At 39.2% G+C, this 23,004-nt stretch overlaps 1 pseudogene; it reads right to left on the reverse strand.

The window, feature by feature from the left end:
* Positions 1-23,004, reverse strand: part of LOC143100718 (uncharacterized) — a 164,585-nt pseudogene that overhangs the window by 126,978 nt on the left and 14,603 nt on the right.

The raw sequence follows: 23,004 nt of genomic DNA on the forward strand, positions 1-23,004 counted from the left end.
TGTTTTATTTTAATTTATGTTTACAAAACACTGTATATATTTTCTAAAAACACTAAAAACTGAATAGTTCATGTATGTTTAGAGTAAGAAAATTTTGAAGAGTTAATAATACAGTTTTTCATATTTCTAGGCTGGTTTTATAGTTCTATCAATGTTACTGTACTGGCTATCATGTTTGTTTTTTTAAGTTACAGATGCCAAGTCTGAACAACAGTTCGACCTCAGTTTTACTTGAATGTCTATGTTTACGAAACACTGCACATATTTGAAAACATTTTATTTACCAGAAAGTGAATCAGCTCAGGTTATTCAATGTTTATATTTAACACTATTACACTTTATTTAGCATTTCTTACGTTGTGTTGACATTTCTGCCTTTATAACTGAGGGGATTGTAATCCGAGGGAGGTTAAAGGGGTGGTTCAGGATTTTGGACATAGGACCTCATTTCCAAGTAAGCAAGTGTGATATTTATCAGTGGAGACCGTTTTCAACACGTTTCATCCAGTCCTTCTAATTGCAGAGTTCGCAGGTGCTAGGCTAGCGCAAGTCAACGGTATGTGCTAGCCTGCCACTAAAAACAGTCTTACCCACTCCAAAGTACACCCGAGGCAAATAAATTATAACGCCAGACTATCGATGTAAATGTCTGTATTGATAGTGTTATTTCTAACGTTATTCTATCCTTGCATTTCAACGATCGCATTACATTTTGAGGGACTAGTTTCTTAGCAGCGACGGAATTATACTTGCTCCGGTTAGTAGTACTGCGCCGAAAAGTAAACAGTAAAGCGCACTCCAATGGGGATACCTAGTAGTAGCCTTGGTAATATCAGTTCGCCGCTGAGTTGCAAAAGGACTACTAACAACTTCAGGGACCAAAGTATAACTATTGCAACGCGATGCAAGGGTAGTTGTATTTCTTACACTATTCTATCAACACATAGCCTAGAAATCTAGACGCACCCTAGTGGCGGCAAATTAATTTGCTCAGCTTGTACGTCTAGTATCGAACCATAGGAATTTCTATTGGCTTAACACTGTGGATGACGGCCAATCACAGCGCTCTATTTCGTTAGAGAGTCTTAAGGCGGGCTTAACAGGATAACGACATCCTGCGACGGTGAACAACAAGGAAGGTGGCTATGGCAAACGAAGAGCGGTTGTTTGAATCGGCGTTGGCGTCAACTTTGGAGGAGTTGGACTTGTGCTTTTCTTTGAAAGTAGATCAACACAATGCACTTAAGTCATTCCTTTCGAAGAAGGATGTATTTGCCGTTTTGCCGACCGGATACGGATATGGTCGTAGCGCTGGCCTATTGCATGCCTAGGCAGTTTGAAAGACAATTCTCTGCCCGCCCCTTGGATTAAGCGAGGTGAATGATTCGATGCCAGACTATACATGTCAATGATATAGGATGGCCCGCCAGGCTAATCAACACAGACATTTACATCGATTGTCTGGAATTTGCCTCAGGTGTACTTTGGAGTGGATAAGACTGTCTTTAGTGGCAGGCTAGCACATACCGTTGACCACATGACCGCTATGAAACACTTCTATCGTGATACAGTTTTCAGCCCTAGTTGAACCTGGACTTGATATTTTACTGGAGCATAGTAAACTGAATTGTTTGGCTATTTAATAGATGGGATGTTGCTAGGGTGTAGCTGTAATGTTAGCCTAGCCTACTACCTAGGCTACTTCAGAACGTATAGGCTGCAGGCTTGTCTTTTAGCTTGTAATTGCCTGAAACATAAACTTTATGTAGCCTACATATCCTGAATAATGAGAGAATAAGCGAGGATTTAATGACTAACTTTAGAGCCCATTTACACGAAACCAACAGGTCTATTTTTTCTTTCCGGTTTCACACCTTGATTCCGGCAAGAAAAAAACTTGCGTCTACACCAGTGTTTCTCAAACTTTTTTTCTGGGGACCCACTTTTTAAAAATGACAGACTATCGCGACCCAACTCGTGACTGTGGTAGTTAACAAACTAGATCAGTGGTTCTCAAACTTTTTTTCATTCCCCACTTTGATCAAGGGGGCATTCTCGAGCCCCACCTGTCCCTCATCGCTCTAAGAAAGTGGTAGGTCGAAGCTTAAAATTGTCAAATTTATTGAAATAATGACAAGTTCTAAATATATCCTCTTCAACAGAGTTAAAATCAGCTGGTGCTGCAGATATAATAATAAAAATACATAACACACATACATATTTCTGTTTTCCAGCAACATATTAGGAAGCATAGGCCATTATACAGCATTGTACAATATATTCAATGAAATGCCAACATGTTGCATTAAATGGATCCATAATCCAGTCATACTGAGCACTGCTGGTTGGGAAATATTTTTGAAATAAACTTTGCAGGGATGTGATGTAGGCCTACTGTTGAATACATGGGATCACAAGAGTGCCTCCCAATCAGACGTTTCAGCGATTTCGCTCAGAAATCTCAAAGGCATAATACTGTCGCGATCGAGGCGCCTGTCCCATACTCAAGTTTTTTTGGTGAATGCAGTATAATCTTATTTGCTAGGTGAGGTAGGTGCTTGTCTTTGCCTTGTAACTGGACATTTAACTCAAATGTATCGCTAAGATATATCAAATATATCGCTAAGATAGGCCAGTTTCGTCAAGAAATGTTCATTAATGAACGTGCTTGCAGATTCAAACATGCGCTCTTCCTCCAGAGGCGACTCGGAGCTCAAACACGCGCGACAGCACTTTGCCTCGCTGTGAAACAGTACAGCCTTTTGGTCAGCTACCATCTCTTCGCAAAGTGTGGAGAATAGACGCGCTTTTAAGGGCCGGGTTTTGATGAAATTCACCACTCTCACAACAACGTTCAAAATCTCATGTAGGTCGGGACTAACTAGGCTGCCTTGACACGAGCGCTTCCCTGTGAATATCACAGTGCGTCCGTTGCGCATCGGGTGCTACCTGGGCCCAGGCTACAGATAAAAAAAAAAAAAAAAAAAAATGTTTTTCAGGTCAGTTCGCGCCCCACCTGGCATGTCTCCGCGACCCAGTAGTGGGTCGCGACCCACAGTTTGAGAAACGCTGGTCTACACACAGAGGTGAAAGCGGCTAAAGGTGCTGAAGTGCCTATGCCAGACCAGTCGATGGTGCCGTGACTGCCGTGCAGAGGCTTCACATTTAATTCGCGTATAAGACAAAAACATTGTTGAAATAGTTTGTTAAAGCCACATGTGTCGCATGAAATAAGGAGACTACAGACAACTTCGTTTTCAATTCAACTGTTAAACTAGTCAAGTCATTTTCCAAGGTATGTGACTGCTATGTGGAATTTGAAATGCTTATGTTCTGCATTAGGTCTGGTATAGAGCATGTTACACTGGAGAAAACATAGTCCAGTTAGTCATAGTTTAGTTGTAGTAAGCTAATGTTTAACTAAGTTAAGCTAACGGTGTGCTTCTAACTTCTAGCTACAAAAGACTGATTGTGCACATAAATCAGGAAAGAAAAAACATTGTAATATGACAAACAAATGGTTTTGTTTGTTCTGACAAGCAGCTTATCAGGTCGATTGCAGTTGCTGGGTTGAGGGGTGGGGCTATGTCGTCATAAAATTACCGGCTTTGCCATTTACACGGCAAAAGTTAGCCGGCGGTTTAAAAAAATCCCACTTCGGAAGCTGGTTACAAAAACAGTTACAGCCTTTTAAAATGACGACGTTGTGTAGACGCAAGGCCTAACCAATAAAATAGATTGAACGGTTTAAAAAAAAAAAACAGCATCATGTAAATGGGCCCTAAGTTAGTCATGAGTTTCAGAAAACAATTTCAAGATGACATCGGCTGTTGTGTTTTTACAGTGTGTAAGTAAATGTTATTGATCAGTTTTTGCAGTGGCGCTCAAAATTCAGCGCCGGCGCTGCACCACTGCTGAAAACAACGCTAAGCTACGTGATTTCTTACACAACCATAACCTACATGAACGTATTGTAAAACATGCATTATGAGTAGAGCAAGGCAAACCATGTGTCAAACACTCCCAGTCTGTTAGTTGGCTTGTTTGTGATACCTGCTGGCTCCACTTTAACAACTTTCAACTCCTCCACGGTGGCCCGCTCCTCCTTCTCCTCCACGGCGGCCGCCGAATTCTCCACAGGGTACAGGGTGATGACGGTGTCACCCACCTCTGTGAGGGTTTTGGACCAACCTGTAGAAGTTTGATTAGAACAAAGTTATCTGTATCTGCTAGATATAATCAACCAAAATATGATTAGTATTGACTGACTGAATGAATTTGTCTTCAAAGTTCTCCTTTGCTCGTTTTTAGTTGCAGGTACAGCATACATAAATATATACACTGCTTGCCTCAGACGTATTCATTTTACTGCAATAATGTGGTTCACAGATCATAAGGTGCCTTTTTTGGAAGTTTTTTTTTTTTAAATGGAAAAGCCAAACAAATTACATTCTTGTACAAACACAACCATGGAACGTCTCTAGGCCAGTCAGAAACAAATAAATAGTTCCATAGAACCAAATAGAGTACCGAAGTGTGACGTTCCGTTTCCATGACGGCAGTGTCACTGGATCTAAACAAACTTTCGAAATGGCTTCATAGCATTGAATGTAGACATGTGGGATCGTTTCTAGCTTATAAATTGTTTTAAATGTAGGCTATAGCCATTTAAACTTGTTTTACCTGCTAGGCAGCAGCTTAGCCACGTAACACGGATTCCCTGGCAGGTGTAATAGAAAGAAACAAAATTCCAGTGAATATTTCATGTCTTATCAAAGACTGGTGGCTGTTCAGAGTGACGTTTTTGCCTCAAAATAAAGCCAATACATGTCTGTGAATTTAAGGATTTTAACTGCATGCTGTAAAATTACATGCAGGTCTCTTACGGAGGAAACCCATGCTAAAATAAAACTCTGTAGTCACAAATTTGATCATGTTGGTATGAATATATGTTGTAGCCAGTGGCGGCTGGTGGTTAAAAAAATAACGGAGGAAGGAATGTCTGCTCGATTGGCGTTAGTGGCAAATGTGAGGTTGTGATGGTGTTGGTGGCATATGTCAACAATAGAGTATGTAGGCCGCCTACCCAGACACATTTATAGCAGCAGTATGTACTATGTAGCATTTTAACTGGCAATGTTGTGCAATAAATGCTGTTCTGACATTCTCGGGGGGGTCTGGGGGGGGGGGGGGGGGCACAATGGACTTTGTAATATAATTTAAATATATAAGTCACTTTGGATAATAGTGCTAAATTAATAAATGTAAATGTAAATAAATGTAAATTTAGGTCTGGGAAGTCAGGGAAGATATGTAGGTCTAGTTATAAAATACTGTTTTCCAGATGTGCAAAATTACGGAAAGTCTGGAGGTTTTGCTCAGTGTAATACATTGGCAGAAAAGTCTATAATAATAAAAATAGACACTTGTTTTATAAAACCATGTAACTATTTACCATTAAAAATAGACCTTAAATGTGGTTATTTGTAACATGTTATGGTTTTTAAAGCCAAATCCCTATAATTTAAAGACAGGTTGTAATAGCTAAGTGGGAATTTATGAAAGCATACTCGAAAGGCAAATGTTATTGAAGACGTCATTAAAGGAATGCATCATGGTCTGAAACATTCATTAACAATGTTACCATCCAAAGATACATTTAGAACGGTGAAAACAAGAACATAACAACAAGAACCTTATTTAACAATTGTTTAGTTAAGGTATAAGGTATACGATTATAACAACGCATAACTATCCAAAAATGTTTTATCACCAAGTGAACTGTCCACGTATGTGACAGGCCAGCAGTAGGCTATGGCTGATTGTTTTCTGTGCTAACGTTACCAGTTAGCCATGAGTAGCCTATTTGTCTGACTATGTAGCATTCAGTAGCCTACACTAGCCTTACCATCTTGTTTTGGAATATGATTTTTTGGAGCTGGTCTTCCTGCTTTGATAAACATTCATCATACATCAGTGTATTCGCAGTGTATTTGAATGTATAAAAGATTTGAGATTGTCCTCTGATTCCATTGTACAGTTTATTTCACGAGCAAACAACAAACAAGCTTTCCGTTCAACATAAGATTCGTAGACTGCAGATAACGTTCTTGAACCGTTGCCGCTAAAAACAGCACCCCCTATCGCAATTGAAAATTACTGTACGGAGGAGCTTCCTCCCTTGGCCATTGAAAACGACGTGATTCACGAGCCGCTGGGGTCCGAGGCGTTTATAATGGACTTCAATGAGGGGCTTGAGGAGGAAGCTCCTCCATACAGTAATTTTCAATAGCGATAGGGGGTGCTGTTGGCATTTTGACCTAGGGGAACGATTTTGTTCATTCAAAGTGTTAAAAATAGTAATATTAACAGTAATTTATCAGATTAGTAATTCACTTTATATATTTTTTTATTTTTCTTTGAAATTTTAGGGAGGGTGTTCCTCCCTTTCCTCAATGAAGGAGCCTCCTCTGGTTGTAGCATGTGATTCCTACTGTGTACATTTTTTTACAAAGTTTCCAAGATGCTAGTATAAGTACAGTATTTAAACAGATTAAGAAAGCCACCGCTATGGTGAATACTATGGTTAGATTGATTTGTTTAGATCCAGTGAAATTGCTGCCTTGACAACGCTACGTCATGGCCAGAGCCTTATAGATAGAGAGTTGCGACAATGGGTGTTCAAAATTCGTTAAGGTCACGTGGTTCATGTAAACTTCAAAGAGTTCCCGGAAGTGATTGACAATGGATTAGAGTGCATTAAATAGGCTACTGTTCAATGATAGACAGAGCCACGATTTTAAGTAATTGACAGTCAATAAATGCATTGATATACAATATTTATAACACAGTGTAATTATTGTGTAAACTGTGTAGTTATCCTACCATTACAACAATATTAAATTAAATTCCAGACCTTATATTGTAGCCTGCTAAATATAGGAAGGTGACCTTTTTTCTCCCTTTTACGTACGTGTCACTTAATATTAGGCCTAATTTCTGTACAAAACCAAGACGGGAGATTCTTTAGAAAACGCAATTGCACCCACCCAAGTGTATCTAAATTATCGTTATAAAAAAATGACCTTGTACAGTAACTCGAAAAGCTGTAAACAGTTTTTTGAGACTGTGTGTAGCCTACAAAAGCGCATGGAGCTCCAGTGAAATTTTGATTTTGCAACTAGAAACTGTAACACAGCTAGTCTAACATTAACTTGTTTGAGTTTTCTCCCCAGCGTTTGGTAGTCACTGATCTGAGCTAATGAGCGAATTACCTGAAGTAGCCTATCTTCGCGGGAGAATAAAAAAAAGTTTTTTAACATCTCTCCAGTGTAATGGTGGGCATATTAAAGGAGAAGTTCGGTGTGAAATTGACCTTAGCTGTACTGAAAGATGTTGCCGAGTACTCACATGTGTCCAATAGGCACCTTCGCTCACCCCCTAGCATTCCAAATTACGCCGTTTTTAGCCGAGTAGCTGTGGGGGCATAGCGTAGCCTATGCAACTAAGTCGCTATTTTTACACCATTAAAAAGGTTCCAAGTAACTCCACACTGCATTGGTAGACTTCTGAGGGTCTTGGAACCTTTTTAATTGTGTAAAAATAGCGATTTAGCTGCATAGGCTACGCTATGCCCCCCACAGCTACTTGGCTAAAAACGGCGTAATTCGGAATGCTAGGGGGTGAGCGAAGGTGCCTATTGGACACATGTAAGTACTCGGCAACATCTTTCAGTACAGCTAAGGTCAATTTCACACCGAACTTCTCCTTTAAGTTAACCGTGGCATTACCTACACACTAACCCCATGGTAATGCGAGTGATCGTAATAAAATATAAAACGTGACATGTAAGTCCTTCGATAAATAACCAGGCTATGAACTCAAACATGAACAGCATTGGTCATCGTTTGTCATTCACCGTGCTGTGAACAGCATTACGATGCTAGGCTAAAGAGCTTGAGATTCAGACAGGTTAGCACCTGGGAATGGTTGTGCATCGTCTCAGAAAAGCAATTTGATCAGTGATCATGCATCATATGAGCGCAAGCTTGGTTTGAAACTTTTTGGGGATGGGGATTTTACATGATCCTTCATCACTGGGCTAGTGTGCCCTGCTGTGTTAATATGACCGTGCTGATGCTAACAGCTGCAGCTCCCTTAAATCTAGGTTCTCATGCAAATTAGGCTAGCTTTTGCCAATGAAAATGAATGCAAAATAATAATAAAAAAAACCCAGCCCTGCTCCAAACTGAAGAAACGTTTACGTTACCAACAACAACAAACTCAGCTTCACTGCTAGGGGCGCGTCTAGATTTCTAGGCTACTTCACTGCTGCAAGTAGGCCTACAAAGTTGGCTGTAAATATGCTTCGCCATATTTAACGAACCAGCTAGCTTTGTGATAACAAAATCTTACCTTTTATGTGTTTAGTCCACTTAAAGTTATCCACATATCAAACGATTAAATCCACAGTTATGAAGGAACTGTTTTGGGGAGGCAGTTGCACTTTATCCCATTTTTGCTGCCCTTTTTAAAATTAAACACTTAAATCCATAGCCTAGATGAGCATTGCACATAACGTTACAACTATGTTGACATGATGATAAAGCTAAATGCCCAAAACACGTCACGTCATAAAGGTTGTAGGCTACAAATGCAAAAACTTAATGACAGCTTGTTCGTGGTGTAGCCTAGTGCTGCCTAATGGGATAGGCATCTTGTATTAGGTTATTATGTGTGGCAAATGTATTGGGCTTTAGCCTCTTTTAATTTATTTCATAAGAACTGATAAAAACTGAGCAGCAGAAAAGCTGTCATAGTCGATACATAAATAGTTTATTATTATAATTAGGTTATTAATACTATTACTTTACTACTTTATTACTGTTATTATTATTATTCGGATGAGCCAATAATGTAAATCTGAGTCTGAAATGTTGGCTACAAACAGTCTATACTGCTGTAACTGTACTGCTGCTATTATAAATTGTTAACTTCTGGGAACTATTTGAGGCTTCCATTAGCCGCCATTGTTGGAAAAAAATGGAACATTAGCGTCAATGGAGTTGTCGCAACTCTCTATCTATATGGCTCTGGTCATGGCTTCGGCACTCTATTGTTGTACAATAATGTTCAGAAGATTCCAGTGGTAGAAAGACTGCTTCTAGAATGGACAGCAGTTGGCCATCTACAAGGACTTTAAGTAAGGGATAACGGCCGCCGAGGTGTCCTGTTATACGGAATTAATGGACGAGGGCAAGGGGCAAAAAAACTCCCCGACGCGCAGCGGAGGAGGAGTCAATTAATTCCGTATAACTGGACACACCTCGAAGGCCGTTATCCCGCTTATTACCCGGTTGCCACTGTAAAGCAAAGGAAACACGCGGTTCTGTTTAAAAAGAAGCTCACTAGTTCAGCTTGTTCAGCGATAGCATGGACAGTTAGCTTGTTTACAGTTGATTTCATTGTTGCGAAGCCTGCAACCGTCGTCCTTCTATGGTTATTTGTATAGTTACCATTCATAAGCATTGATATGGAACTGTGTCCTGTTATTCAGAATTAATAACCACCCCACCAGCCAATCAGAAAAGAGTATTTCTTCTCTCCGGGTGATAATAGAAAATAGCAGAGCTACGGAAGCATACATGTGTATGCACACAATATTGTTGCCCATTTACCTAGACTACAGCCTAGATTCAATACAGAAAATAAATCACAAAATCAGGGAATAATCAGACAAGACGCGATTTTTGCAACGATGTTTTATGTTGTTTCGTACTGGAATTTTGCACGCTGCTTATGCGCCCAGAGCCTGTGGCGCCTCACATTTTTTTCTGAGTATCTTGAATTGAAAAAAGTTCAACTCCGGGCAGCCCACGTTTTTATGGAAACATAGTGCACCTCACGTCCTGTCTGATCGCACCCTGACACATCTTGCCTAACTTCCCATGACATCAAGCTTGTTCTGGTCTGGTGCTCACACAATGGTGAGCATTATGACACCACAGTGCTGAAGATGCAGTAGTCAGGAAACACTCTACCAGTCAGGAAAAACTTTTTTCCATGTCTGGTAAATAATCAAATCCAATTTTCCATACTGCATAGGAACCCAGTCTTTTGAAATGGCAAACAAACCTTATTCGATTTGGAATGCATTAATAAACAAATAGCTTATGTTTAAAAGTACCATGTCTATACTATATAGCAGTGTTTCTCAAACTTTTTCAGACCAAGGACCACTTAACCAGTAAATAAACCCTCATGGACCACCTAGCTAATAGACACACAAGCCTACTCACTGAACCACCTTGCTTATTGTCTTTGCACCTTGTCAGAGGATTCATATGATTTATAACTCTTACATAGGCAGAGTTGCAGAAATGTTTAGATTTAGATACAAGTTGGTTCAATATTGCAAAAAACTCATCTATATTATTTTTTTACCACGTCTGCTCGTGGACCACTTGGGATATCTTGCGGGCCACCAGTGGTCCCCGGACCACACTTTAGAGAAACACTGCTATATAGTGATGGAAAAAACACTGCTATATAGTGATGGAAAAAAAATATTATTCCATACATCTCACCTGAACAAACAAATTCAAATAGCCCAGCTATTTGCCCAAGGTGTTTAGTGGCCATGGCATCCAGTTGGCACCTTGGGGTGAGGACTTCATGTGCCCGCGGCCCTTGGCCCTTGCCTAAGAGCAGGAGAGGCTTGTAGCCAAGGGCATGTAGCTTCTCTAGCTGCAAATAGAATAGAATATAGACTTTAATCGTCATTGTGCAGCAGTACCACACAACGAAATTTGCCTGTGCTGCCTCTAAAACAATGCTCACATTCATATACACTCACTCACATAATAAGTATATATATACTGTTTTGATCCCGTGAGGGAAATTTGGTCTCTGCATTTATCCCAATCCGTGAATTAGTGAAACACACTCAGCACACAGTGAACACACAGTGAGGTGAAGCACACACTAATCCCGGCGCAGTGAGCTGGCTGCAACAACAGTGGCGCTCGGGGAGCAGTGAGGGGTTAGGTTAGGCCTTGCTCAAGGAAACTTCAGCCGTGCCTACTGGTCGGGGTTCGAACCGGCAACCCTCCGGTTACAAGTGCGAAGCGCTAACCAGTAGGCCACGGCTGCCCCTAATAACTTAAAATAAGAAAATATGAAAACATAATAAATGTATCCAATATTGCACTGAGTCCCATTGCATATAATCCCTATCTAGAAAGTGAAGAGACTTGTAGTCGAGGGCATGTAGCTTCTCTAGCTGCAAAGACAACATCATAGATTTGCTAATTAAAGGTTCTATCAGCGATTTCAGGCCCAAAAAAGACCCAAACATAAATAATCACATTCATCTCATCTTTCCTAACGATCCGCTAGCTGCCTGACCCATAAGCAGGCCGTCAAAAAAACGCGTCTCTGTAGGCAGCCTCCGACAGATCCCTGATCTGTAGCCTGCCAGGGCGAACTGGACCCCGACGCACCAGTTAGTCCATGAGCCAGGGCCCCAAATTTGGGTCATCGGTATCATCTGGGGGGACTAAGTCTCATAGTGATTTTTGGCAAGGTATACACCCCTAGTACTAGAAAAATCACGATAGCAGTTCAGGGGTGGTAGCGGAATCACTTTTTTCAGTTCATGAAGTTACCCCCTAAGATAAATTCCGTTTTTAAAATCTGGTGTATATCTTGTTTATGCTCATGGTAGGGATATTGTCAATATTCTATAATATGGTGCTTGGTATCATTGGAAAGGGGACCTTTTAGGCTTTCATTTAAGCCCAGTGCTGAATCTGTCTGACAAACACAGACGTCACATGACTTCTTTAAACCAGAAATTCCCCTAGGTATCTACCTATCTATCTATCTAAATAACACATTTTCTCACAATTTCTGCCTAAACTGTATGCTTTATTTTATCCCTGTGGCTTGAAAGAACACCAGGGACACAAAACTCAACAACTTCAATACTCAAGGCACTCATAGCTGAAACATGCCTTCTCCCAAAATGTTTTAGTTATTAATCTCTAAAGTAATGAGTCAAAATCACAAACAACTTCAGGCGGCGCTCTCTTCCACCATCTAGCCTGGCCCAGCTAGATGGTGGTTCAGTCCAACCAGAAGCGCAAAAAAGAAAAATTAGAAAATTGACACATCACAACTTCTGAACAAAAAACCGTAACTGTGCTCAATTGAAAATCAAAATAAGCAACAATAACCCATTTACTGTACCATCCTAAAGGATAACAGATTTTTAAGCCTATTTTTATATTTTTTCAAAGCGTTACACGGACCATTTGTTACCGTTTCGTTGTGGCTTTTGCTGAGAAACAAATAGTTCTCAAACCACGCTGAACTTGAATCAAACGTTCTTTAGAACACAGCTGATCAACCGTCTGCCTTCACTTTTCAATGAAAATCTGTTGTCATTGACAGCTTTCATTATTCAGAGGTCCTTAAGCGAAAATAATGACTGGTAGAACTTTGAGAAATCCCATTCAAGTCAATGGAGCGTTCTACTTGCATTGTGAATAGCCATATAACAACATGAGATAATACATACCAAGACAACAGCCTCATCTTTTACTGAAGCCACGTTGTGGGTTTGCCTTTTCTGGCTCACCCACTGGCGCCTTTTTTTGTCAAAATTTTGCAGCCGCTTTTTCAGATGCGGCTTTTTGGGCTGTTCTGCCCCACAGTTCTTGCAAACTTTCTGTGCACAGAACAGAGAGCACCGACACTGGGGACAGGTTTTCTTTACTGAGCCTCCTGCCATTTTTTATAACTGTAAAAGAAAAGACAAATAGTCAAATTCCTATTGTTTTGCAGACCACAACAAAATAGTACATACATGGCAGACCACCATGATACTAATCATACACAAGTCACAACCAGTGTTGTAGTCAAGTCACTATGCCTCGAGTCCGAGTCCAGGTTCGAGTCTCCAGTATTCAAGTCCGAGTCAAGTCCAAGTCATTAAAAAATATTCCAAGTGAAGTCCGAGTCGAGTCCACTACTCATCCGACTCAAGTCCGAATTAAGTCACTATTAAATCCAATTATTGAACGAGAAGACACTTTTGTTGGGTTTGGGGATCAAATAAGATAGATCACCCTCTCCAAAAAAATTCTAGGGAAAAAAACATAGGTGTTTGTAGACCAAACCTATGCATAAATCTTAAATAGTATATCTGTATCACTAATGGTTCCAAAACTAAAGCCCTTTGAAGCTTCAAGTCATTTTAAGCATTGTGGTGAACAATCCTTTTTGTTCAACTTCCAACATTATTGGCTCTTTTGGTATTTCACACACATTAGTGAAACTATGTGAATAGAAGTACATTTTCCTGTTGAATTAAGATATCCAATCAAATCAGGTGTATCTTGTGTAATTCCCCCTCTGCAAAGCTCTGAAAATGGCTATAAATTAATTATGTGAAAAGACATCATCACCTTTGAGGGCTTCCCATTCAAAAAGTATGCGACAAATTCATCAGATTTTTCCCCCACTCATATATGGATTACAAAGTCATGTCCATGCATTAACTTTTGTTGTTATCATTATCATATGTCAGAGCGTTTTTTCTTTTTAATTGGGCTTGATTTTCAAAAAGTCCGTCTTTATCTTCTCATTTCACCACGTGGACAGTTAACATGATTAAAAAAAAAAATTACCACATATCATTTTGTATGTGAGGATCATTCTGTCCAACATTTGGGCTTGTTGCTGAGTTTATATTGAGATAAGATTTTTAACAAATCCACTGATTTTGTACTGGTTCCGCAGTACCACTTTCCACTACACGTGGTGCTGAAATGTGTGTAAAATACCAAAAGAGTCAATAATGTTGGAAATTAGGATATTGTTCACCACGAAGCTTAAAAAGACAGAGATTTCACAATGATTAGTTATACAGATATACTATTTAAGATTTAGCCTATGCATAGGTTTGATCTACAAACACCTGGGAATTTTTTCAGATTTTTTCGGAGAGGGTGACCTGCCAAATTTGGCTGAAATTGGGTGATCTCACAGGGAAATCTTCTGGACTGGAGTTTTACTGCAGCAAACTGGAACCTGCCCCTTTGTTACTTCAGTAGGCTAATTTAAGCATATATGTGCTTTTCACCATTTCCCTATCATCTCTAATACACGTTCCACTGTACTAGGCTTACTGCAAATTAGTATTTTCCCATGTTATTTCTTTCACTCACGTTAATGCATCATACATTGAGTACTTTCAGCATGAGTGGAATACTACATAAGAAGTTAAAAGCCACTCCGCTACGTTTCCATACACACTGTATTCGAATTAAGGAGGACCATATTCTGGTTAAGGCAACATTCCAAAAGAACAAAATAAAAGTATACTGTTAGCCTATCAATTCCTGAGTGCCTTTCCCTCAACTATACAAACTATAGCTCTAGTCTAGTTCTTAAATTCACGATCGGCTTTTTTTTTTTTTGTCGATTTCTTAAAAGCGTCTGTGACCTCGAAAACATTCTTCGCGGTGACCGGCCTTTTCACCAGACTGATACAATCAATTGCTGATGTCGTTGGGCAAAGGAGAAGCTGAGATGTTACGTTATTATAAGCAGAACATACCTAGATTTGTACACGTAGATCGTTCTTTCTGATCAGTCACATACGGTATTTAAGGCGCAACAGCAAAACAAACTTTCTCGTGGATCTTCAAATTTTCTTCTTTTACGATGGTTGGTCCATATCACAAGTTTAGAGCGAACTACTGCCATCTGCTGGACTGGAGTTCCCTGCAGGAAAATGGAACCTGTCCTTTTGTTTCCCTATCATCTCCCCTGATCTATAAAGAACACTTCTTTATAGATAAGTGATCATCTCTAATACACGTTCCACTGTACTACTGTAAATTAGTAGGCTATTTTGCGATATTATTTCTTTCACTCACGTAAATGCATCATATAACTACATTATTGAATGAGTGGAATATTACATAACAAGTTGAATGCCATGTCACTGGCTACGTTTCATGCACACCATATTCCGATTAAGGTCCATATTCTGGTTATGGTAATATTCAGAATAACATGTGTTTGTAACAAGAATGGAATATTCACATGGGCTACAGCGTGGGAAATAAGTATTGAACACGTCAAAATTGCAGAAAGTATACTTCCAATGAGGCTATTTGCATGAATATTTCACCATACTTATTGATATTAACCATTTTGATTTATAGTAACATAGGCTATCTCTTTCTTCCCCCTTACCTGGCCCGTGCAGCCTAGCGACCCTGCCCTATGACAACTCCTGATCCCCCTGGACATTTCATTTCCTACACTGGACTGTTTGAACTTTCTGACTAAATAGGATTCATGCATCTCATGGTTCTGCCTTTTCACCGCGACACAGGTTCGTGGATATGAGTGTTGCGATTTCGGTTTCAAAACGCATATTGTTACAGCCCTACATACAATGGCAGTGGCGTTCATCATGTTATGAGGTTATGCCATTAAAAAAAAACATGAAAATAATTTACCATAGAACGTTGGGAAATCCCATTCAAGTCAATGGAGCGTTCTACCAGCATTGTGAAGAGCTGTATAATAAATTTGAGTAAATCACTTTAATTTATTGGTTAAGTTTAATGATATCATCAAGCCATAGCAGACATTAAAGGGATTAACATTAGGGAGGTATGATAGTACATTTCTGCCAATATTCAAAATCATGTGACCTTTGTTTTGCAAAAAGACAGAAGCCCTTTTCCACAGAGTTAGATGAAGTCTGGGCAATAAATGACAATTTCCCCATTACAAACCCCTGTCCGAATTGATTACATTTTCCCGATTACATACCACTGTCCAAATCAAATTTTCCCCATCAGCCCAAGTGATATATTTCATTTTATTTCATCCATTAGGCCACATACCCCCTGTCCAAGTCAGATTTCCCCCATTACACAAACCTGCCAACCTTGAAGAAATTTGAGTAGCACCTCGAGAAAAAGAAATGCTAAAAATGCTCACGTCGGCCTTTATGCATGCAGCCAAAAACAGACATAAGCCATGCACATAAGATTGGGCAGCCGTGGCCTACTGGTACTTACTGCTTCGGACTTGTTACCGGAGGGTTGCCAGTTCGAACCCTGACCAGTAGGCACGGCTGAAGTGCCCTTGAGCAAGGCACCTAACCCCACACTACTCCCCGAGCGCCGCTGTTGTTGCAGGCAGCTCACTGCGCCGGGATTAGTGTGTGCTTCACCTCACTGTGTGTTCACTGTGTGCTGAGTGTGTTTCACTAATTCACGGATTGGGATAAATGCAGAGACCAAATTTCTCTCACGGGATCAAAAGAGCATATATACTTACTAAGATACATTTTGGATAGCGACACATCTTTAATCTCGGATAGGCCTATCTACCAAAATTTGATCCACGGCGTGCAAGCTTAATCTTTTATAGTAGATCTAATCTGTTTTTAGAGCCCAAATACTGTGGATATGTTGTCCATTGTCTTATATGTGGTTTTTATTCAATCATGTCTGTTCTATTATTACGTCTTCTCAATCCATTATTATTAACTATTTCTTTTGTAAAGAAATATATCCTTCATCACTTAAGTTACTCATGGACATCTTCTGTTGTCAGTGTAGGGAGCTTGCACACTGCTCCAACAAACTCCAAACAGTTGGGTCAGTGTGGGCCGACCGTCTGTGTTTGTTGCCGTTTGTTGGATGGAGACGCCACAGTGAGGACTGGCAGTTGGTTTTATGAACATTCTAAAGACTACCAACTGACAATTTCCAACAGCTGCTAACTTTAGAATGTTGGAGTTTGTTGGTATTTGTTGAAGCAGTGTGCAAGCTCCTGATAACTCACAATAGCCTACATGCTTTGTTTCTTTAAAAAAAAACAAAAAAACATTCACTGTTAAATTATTACCTGACTAATGCAAATAACTGATTGCTTTTAAATAATTTCAATTGCACATGCTCTCAGTTTCTTTCAGATGGCAGTGCCTTTCTGCCATCAGTGAGGCTGTAATGATTACATTATCCCAACTAAAGCGATAGGTGTGCGATCTAGGTCTGGAAGCCTATTATTGGTTCTCGCTTGTTTTTGTGCAATTAAACCAGAACAACAATGATCTACATGCTCCAAAGAAAGAAAAAAAAACAAATTGAACACTCATCAATGAGAAGTACAACATTTTTTAGCCTAGATCCACTTTCAGACTCGTTAATGGCTGCATTTGGCCTTGAAAAGGTTTGAGCTCCCTGAGCGCCTTTTAGTTATGAAAACTTTAACTATCAGCGACACATGGAAAACATAATACTAACTGAAATAACTGATGAACAAGTCATAACTTTCCAAGACAAACATCAAACTATTAGGCCTAGGTGAATTCACAATCGCACTCAGTTGAGAATTTTTTAGCTTCACAAAACGGCATCTGGGGGAACGCGAATTTGCAAGTGCATTACTTAAGCTCACCTCATCAAGTCTTTCATGTAACCCACTGTTGGCTGAAGAAAAAATAGCATAACGAGAGGCCACTATGATTTGCCTGTCATTCTCACTTGTCACTTTCACTCTGTATCTCACCCTCACATGAAATAGATTTACAGGAGATTCTAATTCACATGCTGCAGTAAGTAGTTTTGAGTAAAAATTCGTACTGGCGTACTTTGATGTCAAAATGCATGGTTTGTATCTGTTGCCCCAGGGCTCCCTTGTAAAAGAGATTTGAATATCTCAATGGGACATCACCTTGTAAAATAAAGGATAAATAAAAATAAATACAAAAATAAAAAATGGTTGGCAGGTCTGCATAACATAAAGCTGTCCAAGTTGGCTTTGTTAATCTGACAAAGAAATATTACATTCATTTCATCCAAAAAGTGGCACTTAAACGTCACACATATATTTATGTTTTAGCAAGAAACAGTAAATCTGCATTAAGACGAGTTAAGCATATTCATCTCATAAGCTCTTTAAAGTTAAAGGTACACTATGCAAGTCTTCCACCATAATATAACCTTTATGAAGCCAATTTGATGGTAAACAAACTTGTAATAGGCGAATCGTTCACCATACTTAGCGATATACGCAGTGAGTCTCTACCAAGAAAACCAGCCATGCAACTTCAAGAACAGCAGCCTGTGAGAATCAAGAAAGATTACCTTGTCAGTAGATATAGCACTTTGGAGATATTTTTTGCCTGTCACCTCCACAACAAAAGCATTTGCATTGTGTACAGGGGTTGTGAGTCACAAGAAGTTTTCTTTTTACAACAGCAGAGTAAAATATAAATATATTGTGACTCGAGAGGGAGCTCTACAGTCACCAAAAATATGTAAACCTGCATAGTGTACCTTTAATACACATCACATAGTGTACCTTTAATACACATCACATAGTGTACCTTTAATACACATCTTGCAAATGCGTGTTTTAAAAGCTTAGTTCCATTGAAATAATCATATCAACACACTCCCCCAAAGTCCTGTTTTCTTCACTGCACAGAATGCAGAGAGAGTGAGTCTGGGTTCAAGTTCATGAGCTCAGAACCTCCAATAGACCGATACTATAATGTACTGCTCACTGCTGGTTCTGTTTCATAGGTATGGGTCCTCTGGTGCACCTTGAGAGTATATGCTTTACAGAAGGCTTTTCCACACTGAGAACACGAATATGGCTTTTCTCCAGTATGCGTCATCCGATGTTTGGTAAGACATGAGTTCGTCCTAAAACTTTTCCCGCATGTAGTACATTGATATGGTCTTTCCCCAGTATGGGTTCTCTTGTGTCTGTTGAGATTATACTCTTGTCTAAAGCTCTTCCCACACTGAGAACAGTGATGTGACCTTTCCCCAGTATGGATGATCTGATGTTTGCTTAGACATGAGGTTCTCCTGAAACTCTTTCCACATGTGTTACACTGATAAGGCCTTTCCTCAGAATGGATCCTCTGATGTGTCTTGAGATAAGTCGCTCGACTAAAGGCCTTTCCGCACTGAGTACACTGATATGGCCTTTCTGCAGTATGTATCTCCTGGTGTTTGGTCAGATACGACACTGTTTTAAAACTTTTGCCGCATGTGTTGCATTGATAGGGCTTTTCCTCAGCGTGGATCTTCTGGTGTTTCCTGAGATTACCCGCTACACTAAAGCTCTTTCCACAGTGGGAACACTGAAGAGGCTTTCCAGGATGTGTTTTCTGATGTTTGAGAAGTTCTATGCTGCTCCTGAAACTTTGCTCACACTGTGAACACTGATATGGCTTTTCTCCAGTATGCGTCTTCTGATGTTTGGTAAGACACGAGTTCCTCCTAAAACTCTTCCCACATGTAGTACATTGATATGGCCTTTCCCCCGTATGGATCTTTTTGTGTCTGTTGAGATTATACTCTTGTGTAAAGCTCTTCCCACACAGGGAACAGTGATGTGACTTTTCCCCAGTATGGATGATCTGATGTTTTGTCAGCCATGTGCGACCCCTGAAACTCTTCCCACATGTTTTACACTGATAGGGCCTTTCCCTAGCATGGATCCTCTGGTGTGTCTTAACATTAGTGAGTTGATGTTGGATGAGTGCTGTGCTCCTGAAACTCTTCCCGTATGTTATGCACTGAAGGGGCTTCTCACCTGCGCGCATTTGTTGATGATGTGCAAGAGTAGAGAGTTGGGAAAACGTCTTATTACACTGGATGCGATGTCTTTTTCTCACGACCTCCGATTGGTGATGTAATTTATGGTCTGGAGTCTTCCTGTACCAAGACTGATTGTGATGTCTCTCTTTGTTTCTTTTTTCAAAAGTTTTCCCTTTTTTGTTCACTTGGATCCCTTGGGCATCTCCTGTAATATTAGAAAATATGTTAAACAAAATTCTCTCTCCTCTATCTGGTATGCATGTTTTTTTTTCCACACCAATGAGAACAGGAGCCATAACTATTAGGGGTGCACGATTCCGCAAATTTTACAATTCAATATCGATTGTCAGATTCGATTCAAAATCGATTTTCAATTCAAAAACTATTCTTGGTTCAAAAAACGATTTGCAGTATATAGTTACTTTTCCAATGGTAGACAAACAATTTAAAAGAAAAACAACAAATGAAATGCATTTAATATTACTCAATGTCAGCTTTGAGTTAGATGTATTATTTTCATCCTGTCCACTCATAAAGATGACCCTTAACGTATGACGTCTTATGAAACTATTGATAAATTAAGATATATATTTCATACATTATAGCATATTGCAATACAGCCTATAAGGCCTAATAAAAACTCATTTATTTATAGATGAGCAAAGTAGCCTAGGCCTACGCAAGACTAAACCATAGAGAGGGCTGAAAAAAAGCTATCATTATCATTTTGCCAACAATGACATTGAACCATGGATTTGTTCAGTTTGTGTTTTGTTTATAACTTAAACCAACATAAAATGATAAGTTTGAATACATTATTTAGCATAAGCATACTTGATAATAATATATAGCCTGCCCCCTAGTAGTCCCCTGGGCTGACAAAATACAGGGAATCATGTGATATAGCCTACTGATATTGATGTTGATTGAAGAGGATGCAGCTTGAAGGTTGTTGATATTTCAATTCAAAATGGAATTAAATTACACCTCTCCCTTTCCTCCCGAAGTAACATTGTAGGTCCTACACCTGTCATGCTAAAGAAAAAAGCCTAACTGTTTTCATACTGTGTTTTCATACTGCGTTTTCATACTGCGATTGTGTAGGCTACATCACAAGGTTTACTAGGTTAAAAAATGTTTTTTTTTAAATCATTATTAATCTTTTACAAAATTAAAAAAATTCTGATGGCGAGTGACATTTAAATGAGTAGACAGTCATATTCAAATTTGCAGTGGGCTCTTAATTTTGAATATGACCATCAACTCATTTGAATATCACTCAGCAAATGTTGACATCAGAAAATGTGCAGTCGTCTATTTTTCCAGAGCTGCATTCTCTCTCTCTATTCCTCTAGTATTTATATTCATCTAAAATGATCACCTAAATCTATATTATGTAAAGGTGCATCTGATATAAGCTATTAATTTGTCTATAACCCATTTCAAAAAGTGAACATTTCTTATCTAGATTCATAATATATCAAGTGAAATATTTTTAGGTTTTTTTTATTTTAAGGTTGATGGTTACAGCTCACAGAAATAAAAAAATCAGCATCTCAAAATATTATAATAATAACAGAAATGTCAGTTTCCTGAGCCTTTCATCTCTGTTTGGTTCTGTATACACAACCACATTCAAGAAAGACTGCTGACTCCAGAAGGAGGGTAATACATGGGATGTCAAGGGTTAGCTGTTCTTAGAATGCTGTATCAAAAGCATATTCATGGAAAGGGTTAGCTGTTCTTAGAATGCTGTATCAAAGTTATTTGCCACCACATTTAACTAATAATGGCAAACTTCCAGTGAACTTCTGGTAAGAAGTATGGATATGACATTGCTGCAAATTGTCAAAAGTGTTTTAATGTCAAAAGTTAACCGCAACTGCTTGCCAGAAACGTAATTTACATGTGAAAATATGACCTTGCCGTCAGGGGCGTCATGCAAGGCAAAATTCAGAGGGGGCATAATCAGGCATTTTTTTTCAGGGTGTATGTGTGCTAAACATACCATTTCAATGCAGTTTGGGAGAGACAGAAATACCTTAACAGAGCAAGCAGCAACCCTCCTCTATCTGAGGACTAAGATAAAGTATCTATTTTGTAAGTTAATGTAAAACACATAGGTTGGTGAAAGAACTGTAAGCTCAAATTCAGCTCATTAAAGTGTAAGCTCATTAAAGCATGTTTAGACACACACATTTACACTTAGGCCTACTACACATGATTTTAAAAACAGTACCATTGCAGTTGTTATGATTTGATTGATATGTGACCTAAGAACAATCTTACATTAAAAAAGTTGCTGAGGTCTGACTTTGTGGTGCTCAGAAATTAAATTATTTTAATCTTAATTCATGTGATGAAGGACTTTGAGAGAAGTTTGACAGGTTTTAGTGCTGAGTAAGGTTAACACTAAATATTTGAATATTTTACTAGGCCCTACTAGTAATATATTTTTCATTACCATTATAGCAAGCAATAGGCTACCTCATTTGTAAGTTGCTACCTGCAAATCATGAGAAAGAGAGAGACTTTATATGGCTCTGGTTCTAACTATTTCATCACTAAGTCAAAATGTCCTAGTCAACTACAAATAATTCCACTACTTCTTATTGCTGTCCTAGTCAACTACAAATAATTCCACTACTTCTTATTGCTTAGCTAGACTACTTACCACTTCAACACCATTGACTGTAGCCTATCTGCTTAAACTGTAATTGTAACAGTTCAGCTGCTCAAACTGTAGCCTAAAGTTAACTGTAACAGTTCAACACAAGCAAAACATTGTGAGCTCAAGTGTGAGTTGTTACGTGAACATACAGACACCAATTTTAGGAAAAGGGCTGATGTTGACCGGTCTTCAGCTATTTTGCTACGGTTTATTACACATCCAGAAGAATACATTTGAGTCGTTTTAGGCTCTGGCTTATTATGGAGCATAATAGGAACAAAGTTATGATCAAAAAAAATATCAGGGAGGAAAAATCCGAGGGGGCACGTGTCCCCTTTACTTCAATGGGCATGACGCCACTGCTTGCCGCAAACCTGAAATTTCTGTATACCTCTTATTGTATCTTTGTTACGGCCCTGCCGTTCTGGGTCACGTTTCCGAAACTATAGTTGCTATCTGTTAGCAACTAAGTTGGTTGGCAATGGGAAATTGCATTGCAACTGTAATGGGTAGAGAAAATTGCTTCTTATATTAGTTTAATTAAACAGTTACCCCCTCCTTTTTTATTTATTTTTTATTACATTTAAAATAACATTTCCATGTATTTCACTTCATGCCAGTAGATGGCGATGTTGCACTGCTTTACCGTAGTGGGTTGCCATGGAGACGGTAGCTCGAGCA

The sequence above is a fragment of the Alosa pseudoharengus genome, unplaced genomic scaffold, assembly GCF_046254945.1.
Source record: "Alosa pseudoharengus isolate Yale_2024_CS ecotype anadromous, Long Island Sound unplaced genomic scaffold, YU_APseudo_1.1 YU_APseudo_1.1_scf_1, whole genome shotgun sequence".
NCBI classification, from domain to species: Eukaryota; Metazoa; Chordata; class Actinopteri; order Clupeiformes; family Clupeidae; genus Alosa; species Alosa pseudoharengus.